General features: G+C 33.0%; 1 long non-coding RNA gene across 1 annotated transcript; it reads right to left on the bottom strand.

The window, feature by feature from the left end:
- Positions 1 to 3,916: 3,916 nt before the first annotated feature.
- LOC143083697 (uncharacterized) lies at positions 3,917 to 12,260 on the bottom strand. Its single transcript, XR_012980861.1, has 4 exons — positions 12,138 to 12,260; positions 5,238 to 5,318; positions 4,644 to 4,750; positions 3,917 to 4,311 (listed from the first exon to the last, which is right to left on the bottom strand). It is a non-coding gene; the product is annotated as an uncharacterized LOC143083697 (long non-coding RNA).
- Positions 12,261 to 13,372: the final 1,112 nt, after the last annotated feature.

Here is a 13,372-nt window from a genome sequence, read left to right as displayed (position 1 = left end):
TCATGTAGGTGATAAAGCATTTTAGGTTTACATACATATATACTTACGCATATCAAACAATAACACTCACTTTTTTGGCAAAGCTAATTTCTTTAAAAAACACCTTTTCACGTTTTTATCGCTGCGTTTCTGGATAATTGCTTATTTAGTCAGTTTTCAGCGGTCAATATTACATAAACTGATATAAAATACAAATCAGGGTATGTTTTGATCGTGAACGTTTTTCGGCATTAAGTTTCATAACTACAACGAATGTCGAATGTATAGACTGTTATAAGTAAAATTGTACATTTCCAGCTTTAACTTACTTCGGAAACACTTAAGGCAGTGAAAATTAACATATACTATTATACATTCTTGAATACTAAAAGGGACCGACTAGAAAAAGGTCACCGGGTCAACTATTAAAAAATATATTTGCTATTCTATATTCTGTAATTTTTTTTATATCAAAGTAGCATTCAAATAAATTGAATGGGAGGGATAAAATCAGTTAACCTGAAACCATAATAAAGAATGAAAAGAAACCACAAGGCAGCATACAGTCCTCAGCAATCATCTATATAACGCGTCAAGCTATAAATCGAGTTTTGAAAAGTTGTAATTTAAAATAGAATTGTAAGATTCGCCCGATAAATGTGTCCACAGCAGCAAGTTCCTTCCATTTTTTGAATAATTACTCTTTTGCGCTTTTGTGTTGGTGGGTCACTGTTCTTTTTATTTGCCTTCATTTTGCATTTTTGTCATACAGTCATGATCTTCTGTTAACACGGTCAATTGTCAAAAGTTGAGATAGTCATCACAAACGAAGCAAAATGACATTGGAGGCTGCGTGGTTAACAAGTTAGAAAGGCCAAACCTGCTAAAGTCAACTTTATCTGATAGAGTTGTACTTCGTAGATGTGCCTTTTATCAGAAAACAATAATTAAACAGACATACTCTGTAGAAAATAGTCAATGCCAAAACATTCATTTTTACATCTTCTGACATCAGACTCGGACTTCTCTTGAACTGAATTTTAATGTGCGTATTGTTATGCGTTTACTTTTCTACATTGGCTAGAGGTATAGGGGGAGGGTTGAGATCTCACAAACATGTTTAACCCCGCCGCATTTTTGCGCCTGTCCCAAGTCAGGACCCTCTATCCTTTGTTAGTCTTGTATTATTTTAATTTTAGTTTCTTGTGTACAATTTGGAAATTAGTATGGCGTTCATTATCACTGAACTAGTATATATTTGTTTTTCCAATCATATTGTGTTGTAAAATGATGCCCTTTATGGGTTCTTGATTAGATTAATAAAATTCTTATCTTATCTTATCTTATCTTATTTGTTTAGGGGCCAGTTGAAGGACGCCTCCGGGTGCGGGAATTTCTCGCTACATTGAAGACCTGTTGGTGACCTTCTGCTGTTGTTTTTTTCTATGGTCGGGTTGTTGTCTCTTTGGCACATTCCCCATTTCCATTCTCAATTTCATTTTAACTCATCGTCTGTTGAATCAAGCTAAGACTCATCGTCTGTTGAATCAAGCTGACTCATCGTCTGTTGAATCAAGCTAAGACTCATCGTTTGTTGAATCAAGATAAGACTCATCGTCTGTTGAATCAAGCTAAGAAATGACACCACAACACTAAACCAAGTTGAACTATACTGCTTGTATATTACTTTTTAATCTCTATCATCAGGAATGCTCGGAAATGAAAAATCTGAATGTTGCAAAATCACATCGCGTTTAAAAATGCCATTGGAAATCAACAAGAACGATCGCCGCGAAGAAAAAAAATCAATTATTCCCCCAACTGCATAGAATAATTTTTGTACCAAACATTTTGACAATAATACAACATCATTGTGTGATCAATAATCAACAAATTAAGTATTAATTACATTCCTTGTTTCGCGCTTCCGAGATAGGTTTAATATTAAAGCAATTTCTGTTGTAATTGTTAACAAATATATAAGAGATTTTGAAAGATGAATTGGCGATCAAAAAGGAGGTGGGGCCGGGGCGTATTGCTCTCTACACTATATCCCACCCCTGACTCCACTGCATCTTATTTTACTTAAATGGCTCGCTTTCATATTGAAAGAAATATCACATCGCAATTGTTTCAACTTCAATCAATCATTAATAGTTTAATAGATATAGTTTCTAACATTGTATTGAAATGTAATTTAAAATGTATAATCACGAAAAACAAGCCTTGATTGTTTATAAATATTGTAACTACCCTGGGAAATTCCTCAAACGAAATTAATCATCAGAAATCGTTACACTTTTATTTCTTCAAAAAATAATCGAATCTGTCTTTTGTCCTCAATTCCCAGAAGTATCCATCAAACTTGATTTATTCAAATAAAACCTATTTGTAATTAAATTGGTAAATGTAACAAATGTACATATCATGGCTTGTAACTTAATTGTATATAATGATTGTATTCTCTATGTCTCGCATTCAACGACTTGCGTCCACAGGCACTTGTCTCTAGAAAAAACTCTTTATACGTAATATATATTTTTAAGGTATTTCATTTACATATACATGAGGGTCTGGATTGGGGGGGGGGTCTCTTATTCTGTAAACATTTAATTTTCACCCCTTTTTCTCTATTCTTCAAAAAATTAACCCCTTTTTTCTCTAATCTTCGAAAAATTAACCCCCTTTTCCTCTAATCTTCATTTTTCTACCCGTTATTCCCTAATCTTCATTTTTAAGGGCATTATTCTTTAATAATTCAACCCCATCCACACCCTTATACATGTGCCCGTGCTTGCGTCGCAGGCGAGAGAGAGACAACAAATCTGTCATGTAGTTTCTGATATAGACGTACATGTATGTAGATGATAAACTGGACCCCTGTTGTGTTCACTTATCGCTACACTGATCGGTGCGAAGCTATAGATAGAACGGCGGACCAGTTTATGTAGATGATTGGTTTTCAAAATAACAGATGAAATTAATGTTTAAATTTGTATTATCAAGTATCAGATTATTACATGGCATTTTTCATATCGCATGTATTATCAGCCCTAGGTTCAATATCAGCCCAAGAGCCGCATGGCTCGAGGGCTGATAATGACCGAGGGCTGATAATACATGCGATATGGAAAAATGACATGTTATGATCTTTTTATCATATGCTTCAACAATGGAGTAAAATAACAGATTCATATATTGATCCTTTTACGTGGTTCCCAAATAGAAGTTCAAAGATTGAAAAGTTCACGGACGTCGGACCAAATTTAGTACATTCGATATCAAATCTTTCTGCAATATGCCTCAACAGAGGAGAAAACATTTTTGATATGGACGACTCGACAAACCAAAAAAAAAAAAAAAAACACAACAATATACATAATGAACACTGTTTGGAAAAGTCAACCTTTTCAAAGTAACTTTCTAAATTATGTTTGAAACTTATAAAGAATGCATTTGTTTAATAATTTGTTTGTTTGTTTATTTTTTTTTTTATTTTTATTTTGTTTGTTATTTTTTTACACAGTATACTTTTCAGTATCTAAATAATTGTTTTGTATACTATTTCGTAATGTTTTTCACTGAAAACGTAGCATTGAGGTGTATTTTCCGGAATTTGCCGAGTATCACCGGAATGCCATGTGATAACGTTACGGAAAGGCATGTGATAACAATCGAAGCATGTGATAAACTTTTCATATCAGCCCGCTAAGCACCAATTCGAAAAATATGGAATTTACGTTAATTTAATGCTATTATCATACAGTAAAAATCTTATGTTATTTAGTCTAAGTATATGATAAGAGGTTATATCAACTAGCCTGTATAACTCATGATAAAGATAACATCTTCGTTTTATATATGTTTATATACATTCATAAACATTAGCATATACCAAATTCTTGAGTAAAACATATGAACTGCATGTACACTTTACGGGGACAATGTTTATTAAGTACAACTGTTTTGTGTTAACCCCCTAACTATACAAGAAGAAAAACAACATAATAAATGATAAAAAAAATGGGAAAATTTATAAAATAAACTGCGTATTAAATGATTAATCATATTAACTGCTGCCAATAGAAGCCCGGGTCATGTCTTCTGAGAAAAATAATTACATTATTAATTGTTACACAACTCCTTTTTCACAATTAGGACAGGCACTTTTGAATGATGTACTAAAAATGAACTAACACTACCTATAACTCCTAAACGCGTTTTATTGCGTCCTCGGTTTCCGGTTACGATACAGTCTACATTTTCTTCGTTTGCTACTTTAAGAATTTGTTCTTTTGGGTCTCCTAGTTTCCGCACAATTTTTCCTGAAATCTACAAAATGAGAAAATTGTTAGATCTAAATATCCATAGCACACTTCTGGCAATAAACACAAAAAGTTGCACGCACATCTATGGAACGCCATAACTGTCTTATTATAATACAAAAGCACCAGCACACTATAAAAAAGCACCTTCTTATAATACAAAAGCACCATCGCATAATAAAAAAGCACCTTCTTGTAATGAAATATCCACAGATTAAAATAGAATTTGCCACACAAGACAGTCATGGCGTTTCATATACATTAATTTGAAAAAAAATATCTTGATCATAGAAAATTCGGTTTTTTGATTAAGGGCACATGATCAATCTAATGACTTACTTTTTCCCTTTTCAGATGTTCATGTAGTCGCGCCAAAAGTAACCTCGTTTCTTGTTCGTGCTCTAATATCATTGCCTTGAGTTGATGTGTACATTTGGAAATGAAACCTGGAACGTAAAATAACGTTAAAAAGCAATTGGTGTATATCTGCAGCAAGCTTGGTCAAAATTTAAAATTTTATTTAGAACACCCTATAGTTTAAGCTGTCAGCGAATATTTGATTAAACTTGGGTAACTCAGGCAAGAACAAAAACCTTCTTAAACGTGCGAAGAATGTTGCATTTTCCCAAAACAAGAATCAGAACTTCCGTACCTTTTCCAACCGCAGACTTATACATCCCTTTTACTCAAAACACACTCTTATATGTTATGGCCAGACGAAAGAAGTCATGAGAAGACCATGATTTATACCCTAGACAACTTTTGTAGACACATGTCTCTAAACAGATATAAAACTAGGCCTTGGTGCGAACGCACAATATGTATATTTACGTCGTATTAAGAAAATACAAAAGAAAGGAATGTAAATGGTTGTACACTACAGTACGATAGTATATGATTTACAGTACAAAATGAATATTTACAAATACTCACATGAAAGCTGTGACTGTGTCAATTCGGGACAGTGAACAAACACAACATAATCAGATGCTTGCCTTAAGTACTTTAGATACCCTGTTTAAAATACAACAATATCAAAATGTCAACTTCTATGTTGTAAATCAAATTGCTTAAACCCTTTGAAGTATGAAAGTCGAAAACACATGGAGTTTTATATTGTTTTCATTATTTCGTATGCCATATTTATTTTCTTGTTTTGGTTGGTTGTGTGTGGTTTGTGTCCCACGTTCATGTACATTTATTTCATTTTATTTATTTACCATTTACTAGTATACGATCAGTAACACAATGTTCAATGTTCTTTTTGTTGTCGGGATGTACAAGTACCCGGCCACGTCCACTTGTATTTTTGTCCTTCTGATGAGTTAAGCCTTTTCAACTGATTTTTATAGTTCGATCGTATGTTGTACTGTTATACCACTGTCCCAGGTTAGGGGAGGGTTGGGAATCCGCTAACATGTTTAACCCCGCTACATTATGTATGTATGTGCCTGTCCCAAGTCAGGAGCCTGTAATCCAGTGGTTGTTTTTTCAGTTTGAATTGTTTTACATTGTCATATCGGGGCCTTTTGTAGCTGACTATGCGGTATGGGCCTTGCTCATTGTTGAAGGCCATACGGTGACCTAAAGTTGTTAATGTCTGTGTCATTTTGGTCTCTTGTGGACAGTTGTCTCATTGGCAATCATACCACATCTTCTTTTTTATATGTATTACAAATGTACATATATAGAGTACAACGTTGGCATTCATTTAGTCGCAGATCTGACTTCGACTCCCGATTGAATGTTTATGTTTTGATAAGAGCGCTTTTTCTATAAAGCTTGTGTTGTGCTTTAGGGAAAAGTACATTTTATGATAAAGAAAATAAAACATGATGTTGGTTTTGATAGATTGAAACATACCTAACTATATATGTATTGATATATAGTAACTTGAATGTATACTTATGGTCCCACATCATGACATGTCGATATTATTTATTTAGAATTTGGCGTTTTAACTTGAGCAAGATCATGCCGTTTCTGTTTTGGATATGGGGCATCATCCATGACACAAAATCAGTACAGATTAAAATAAACAATTAATTTCCCCATAGGCGACAATGATAGCTTTTTTTGAGATACAGACTTTAGAAAGTTGATTTTTTTAACGAAACCTTGCTAGAATTACAGAAAAGTTATTCAGGAAAGTATTTTCTGGTCCAAAAAATATAGGTTCGCGTTGCTTTTCTTAACGTATTTTGTACTTATCTCCCATGCCTATCAATGTTGCACTTAAAAATGCGTGTATCGTCCTATCTATACTATTAAACGAGAAGACCTCATTTTGGGTGTCGCTTCTCTTCCTTCCACAATAAATCAATCATCATCTATACTATTAAACGAGAAGACCTCATTGTGGGTGTCGCTTCTCTTCCTTCCACAATAAATCAATCATCATGCCTTTGTGTCCTATAGGTAACATGCATAGTCGCATTTGTCATCCATTCTTATGATTATTCAGACTGAGTTATTTTGGGAGAAAAACGACAAAAAAGGAGTCCGGATATGATTCCGTCATCAGACTAACTTTTAGTCATAGATAAGACTTCCAGTTTGAAACATGGACAAATACAACCAATCGTATGATAGATAACAAAAATGAAAAAATAGATAAGCCAATCAGAGCGTACTCCATATCATGGTGTTTAGATCGCAAGAACCACAACTATTTTACTTCCTTCAGAGATGGTAATTATTTTTCGTGTTTATCTACATGTAAACTACGATTATACTACTTTAATATATAGAGACTCTCTGTATTCTGTCTACTTTTTTTAAAATGTTTACTATTTAAGGGTTCATACCAGTTGCATATATATTAAAATAAGTAAAACATGTGACACAAGTACAACCAATCGTAGAGCATTCTCCATATTATGGTGTTTAGATCGCAAGAATCACAACTATTATACCTACTAAGAGGGGACAAATATTTTTCGCGTTTATCTACATGTAAACTACGATTATACTACTTTAATATATAGAGACTCTCTGTATTCTGTCAGGGAATTTCTATGTTAGTATAGAAAGTCTCTGATTCTGTTTACTGTTTTCTTTGAAATGTTTACTATTTAAGGGGTCATACCACTTGCATATATATTAAAATAAGTAAAACATGCTCAACTTCATCTAAAACTACCTCGACCAGAATTTTTTTAATGAAGTAGGACAGGCGGACGAGACGGACGGACGGACGACCGAACAAACGAACGCACGGATGCACAGACTAGAAAACATAATGCCCATAATTGGGGCATGAAAATTTATTGTTAAAAGGGAAAATAGTGATTTGGCAAAAATGAAAGTTACATTGTAGGTAGAGATTAAAGGAGGCAGGACCTTTTTCGGGGTGTCGGGATCGGGTGTTTTTAAGCGGGATTTGGGATTGATCCTTACGGGATCCGAGAATATATTTTTCAATTTCGGGATAAGAATTTCTTTAAATTCTGCATCTCGGGATATCCGGATCAGGACCCATCCGAAAACCCCTCAAATTAGCCTTAGTCGGTATTAGTCATTTATGTATATACATGATTCAAATCCTACCATTGGCATGTTAATAAGGCTCTCAAAAAAAAAAAATCACTGATGGATTGTCATAGAAGCATATTTTTTAGACTAATAATGGTCTATATATAAGCAGTTACATTTATTTCATATTTGAAACGGTGCAAATTTTTAATTTGATTTGACTTTTACCAAAAGAAGCAGTGTAGCAAAGGAAAAGAATAATTGTGGTCGTAGGCCAGAAACACGAATCTATACTATTAAACGAGAAGACCTCATTTTCTTTGTCGCTTCTCTTCTTTCCACAATAAATTAATCAACACACCTCTGTGTCCTATAGGTACAGTGCATAGTCGCATTTGTCATCCATTCATATAATTATTCAGATTGAGTTATTTTGGGAGAAAAACGAGAAAAAAGGCATCCGGATATTGTCCCGTCATTGAATGAAATTTTAAGTCAGATTAGACTTCCGGTTTGCGTTTTTCTGTATACTTTGAACATACATATATATAAAGAATAAAGTGTATTTTCAGAATTCTATCTGCTATCATTTTCAAGTTTACTATCCACGGCGGTCACAGAGTTTATTAAATAGAGAGGGTCTGCATACTATATCAATGACCACCATGGATCGATTAGTAAACTTAGAATTGAAAGTAAATACACTATATTTATATAGTAATGAATGTTCATAATATAAATATAAGCGCTAAAAATATTCATGTGAACTTTTGATACCTTTTCTGAAATTCTCCAGTCATTAAATCTTTTACAAAATTCATTGATTACAAAAAAAAAAGAAGATGTGGTATGATTGCCATGTTGAGACAACTCTCCACAAGAGACCAATATGACACAGAAATTAACAACTATAGGTCACCGTACGATCTTCAACAACGAACAAAGTCCATACCGCATACTCAGCTATAAAAGGCCCCGAACTGACAATGTAAGACAATTCAAACCAGAAAACTAGCGGCCTTATTTATGTACAAAAAATGAACGAAAAACAAATGGGCGTTTTTCAATAAAAAACGTATTTTCTTGTATAATTGAATTTAACAGAAAGGAAACAAATATCGGACTTTGGAAAAGGGATAGGGCTTTTGATACCTTTCATGTTATTCTCCATACATAATATCTTTTACAAAAAATCATCCTACAACAGTTCACAAGCTGTATATGCCCGCGATTTCGCGGGTGTCTTCAAGTAGCATTGAAAAGACATCTCATATCCGTTAGGGCTAAGGAAAATATTGTTTTGGCCTATGATATAATGCAGAATGTACGAAGTCTCTAATAATAAAAAAAACTAGAACACACCCGCGAAATCGCGGGCATTCAGAGCGTGGTTGAAAGTATGTAAAGTGTTGTATTTAGATTTAATGACTTGAGAATTTCAGGAATAGGTACTTGGGGAAAGGAAAATATCTTTTTTATCCCTTCTTCTTTATTTCAAAAATTCCCATTTTTTTTGTTTTCTATTAATTACAGTGTGAACATATATTTAGTATATTATGAACATGCAAGTCAGGAGCCTGTAAATAGTGGTTGTCGTTTGTTTACGTGTTACATATATGTTTTTCGTTCATATTTTGAACATAAATAAGGCCGTTAGTTTTATCGTTTGAATTGTTTTACACTGTAATTTCGGGGCCTTTTATAGCTGACTATGCGGTATGGGCTTTGTTCATCATGTTGAAGGCCGTACGGTGACCTATAGTTGTTAAATTCTGTGTCATTTTTGTCTCTTGTGGAGAACTGTCTCTTTGGCAATTGTAACACATCTTCTTTTTTTTTGTAATCAATGAAATTTTGTAAAAGATTTAATGAATGGAGAATTTCAGAAAAGGTATCAAAAGTCAAAGGTACCTTGGAACAGGACACTTGTTTTCTAGCCCGGCTCATCCTTTTTTCCCCAAATTCCCCCTTTTTTTATTTTCTATTAATTTTAATAACACATAGATGATTTTAGCGCTTAAATGTATATTATGTACATTCATTACTATACATTGCATATTTGTTTTTCGATCATATTTTGTACATATAGATTGGCCGTTAGTTTTCTCGTTTGAATTGTTTTACATTGTCATTTCGGGGCCTTTTATAGCTGACTATGGGGTATGGGCTTTGCTCATTGTTGAGGGCCGTACGGTGACCTATAGTTGTTAATGTCTGTGTCATTTTTGTCTCTTGTGGAGAGCTGTCTTTTGGCAAACATACCACATCTTCTTTTATTGAAATCAATATTTTTTTTGTAAAAGATTTAATGAATTTCAGAAAAGGTATCAAAAGTCATAGGTACATTGGGACACGACAGTTGTTTTTCTAGCCCGGCTCCTCCTTTTTTTCTCTCAAATTTCCCTTTGGTTTCTATTAATTTTAATAACACATGGATCATTTTAGCGCTTATCTGTATAGTATGTACATTCATTACTATAAATAAAGTGTATCTGTTTTTTACTTTCAATTCTCACTTTACTAATCGATCCACGGGACAGCGGTCATTTATATATTATACAGTCTCTCTCAATTAATAAACTCTGTGACCGCCATGGATAGTTAACTTGAAATAATATCAGATAGAAAATACTCTTTATTGGTAGTAAATGTATGTTCAAAGTATAAAGAAAACGCAAAACGGAAGTCTAAGCTGACTTAAAATTTCGTCCAATGTCGGAATAATATCCGGACGCTTTTTTTCTCGTTTTTCTTCCAAAATAGCTCAATCTGAAAAATCATATGAATGGATGACAAATGCGACTATGCCATGTACCTATAGGACATAGAGGCATGATGATTAATTTATTGTGGAAAGAAGAGAAGCGACACACAAAATGAGGTCTTCTCGTTTAATAGTATAGATAACGGACGCATATATCAACCAATCAGGATTAGCCATTCTCTTAATTTTGAAGCCCATACAATCTAATGGTGTATTGTAACCTACATGCACAGCAAAATACACAAAACGCAATGACGTTTTTACCGTTGATACTCTTGGATGTGTTCTGATCGATAAAACCAAGGAGGTCAATGAGATAAACTCCTTGATAAAACTTATGCTTAGAGAACATGATTATTTATTAGTTCGTATTGGATTTAAACTATCTTTCAGTAATGGCTTAAATTTGCTCTAGGTTAGCAACATGTTATTACACCAGTATAACATGTAAAGGTGTCGCTCACAACCTCATTTAATAACTCAGGAACCTGCAATTCGGAGGTTGTCGTTGGTTCATGTCGGCCATGTATATGTTTTACGGAAACATATAGCTGCTTAAAACATCTACCTCACGTGAACTGTGGTGGATAGTTACATGAACCTGTTTGACAATCATACAATATCTCGGCCTCATTTTCATAAAGTCAACGAATGATTTATCTCATTTTGCTTGACACGAAACCTAACAATTAATTCTTTCACAAATTTTAGAAAGAAACTTTCATATGCCGGTTCCTTAAATTTCAGGACATTCTCTTAATTCGTATTAAAAGTCCGTTTCAATATCAATTCAAAGATATCACATAATTATACATGACCGATATTATTCGATTATTTTTATATTGGCTAGTGCTGTAAGGGAAGTAAATCGTATAGATTTTTTTCAATATCAATCTATTTTATGTATTTATTGATTGTTGTGTTAGGAATGTATTCGACATAAACCATGAATGTGTAATTATATAGTCTCACTACTTGCAATACACAAATATACAGCACATACAGAGTATATACACAATATAAAACAGACAAAGTTATTATACACAAATATAAAATACAAGTACCATTCTATTAAGAATTATGAGAGACTGTAAAACAATTTCTATATAAAACTAGTTTAAATACATACGATTATTAACATAATTTCATTTTAAGAATATAAAAAGGTATTTCTTCTACTTAAACATACATGCATATTGAAATGTATTATATCAAGCCAACATCCTCTAGTGGGGAAGATTATTTTATAATCATAAAAATGGATGTATTGAAACAACGTTTTGCTTTAATTTTTAGTCTTCAAACGAGAATATGATATATTTCATACATATTTATACACTTTCAAGATATATTGAACCGGATGTCATAATAAAAAAAAACATTTGATCGTCAATAGTATGATACTGTTTCATCGCTTTTTGCAATAAAGTTATTTAATACTCCATGTATAAATAGACTGGGGAAAAAATCTTGTTAGCAAATAGATTCAGTAATTCAAGATGAAATTACAAAACGTTGACTGATTTTAATTAAATGCATTTTGAAAAGAATGTAATAAATATAAATTTTCTGAATTCTATGTACGTGGAACTTACATCGATAAGCTTGGTCCGAGTGGTCACTTCCATCCATAGCTAGTAAAACTGTTCTGTATTTTTTTTCCATGATTGTACTTTCTTTTGTTTACAATAGTATCCGAACAGACATCTTGATTCTGAAGAATATAGAAAGGAACATATCTAGGTTAATCGTTGGTGATTATGACATTAGTTATCCAAGAAATATTATGCTAAAATGAATTGTTTGTGTAATACACATCTTATGTATCTAACTTATTTACAAAGGTTGCCAGAAGAAATAAATATAGAATGCATTGACACGGTTCAATGAAAGAAGCGTAACATATAAAGAATGGATGAACGTTAAAAGTACATTGGATCCTAATAAAAAAATTATGATCTTACTTGAACTTTAAAAGTGTGTTGTTTTCATGACTTTTGTATGCGTATATATTTTGTTATTCAGTCGTTTATTGAATATCGACTTCAAATAACACTTTGAATTTGAATTTGAACTTAATCTAATAAGTAAGTTCATAAAGAACTCATGATGGGATGTATTTAACAATACATACTGAGAGGTGGATCCAGCCATTGTCAAAAGGGAGCTCCCAACCCTGGATAAAGGGTGGGGTCCATCCACATGTCGCTTTTCCAATGCATTGATCGTCAAAATGAAGGGTTCCAACCTCCGAACCAACTCAACCTCTCTGGATCCGCCACTGACAATATGATTTGTGGAAGTCAACGGTCAACACATTAATACTAGTAGATATATGAAACATTTTGGAACTCCTTCACATCCATATTTCTTTTTCAAAAGCATAAAAAGGAAGACTCACAGAGACTTGGGTATTCATTGATTCTTCACAGGCGTTCAAAAGGCTTTCTTTGTAAACTAAGGAACAAATTAATTCATCTACATTTTTTTTACTTTTCATTTTCGTTTAAAATGCTGCGAAATCCTTTGATTTTTACACAGAGTTTACCTTTCAAATTCCAGGCTATGTTGTCTTCTAAATGAAATTATATATAACATTTATACGGCCCTGCAGCGCTACATTTCTATTTCATACCTGCAGGACTCGCTAAAATTAGGGATCCAATATGCATCTTTTTCACCAGAAAATTTTGAAAAACTTATTTGAAGAAAAAGAAAATAATTTAAGTTCAGTTCAGTTATAAGTATCTTAATAAAAAGAATATTGTTGGAACATAAGTCTACTCACAAAATTTCAGTATGCCGGTATAAAAGATGTGTCTGTTTTGCT

The sequence above is a fragment of the Mytilus galloprovincialis genome, chromosome 1 (genome assembly GCF_965363235.1).
Source record: "Mytilus galloprovincialis chromosome 1, xbMytGall1.hap1.1, whole genome shotgun sequence".
In the NCBI taxonomy this organism is placed as follows: domain Eukaryota; kingdom Metazoa; phylum Mollusca; class Bivalvia; order Mytilida; family Mytilidae; genus Mytilus; species Mytilus galloprovincialis.
The sequence above is the reverse complement of the archived record's forward strand: the minus strand, read 5'-3'. Positions and strand labels throughout refer to the sequence as shown.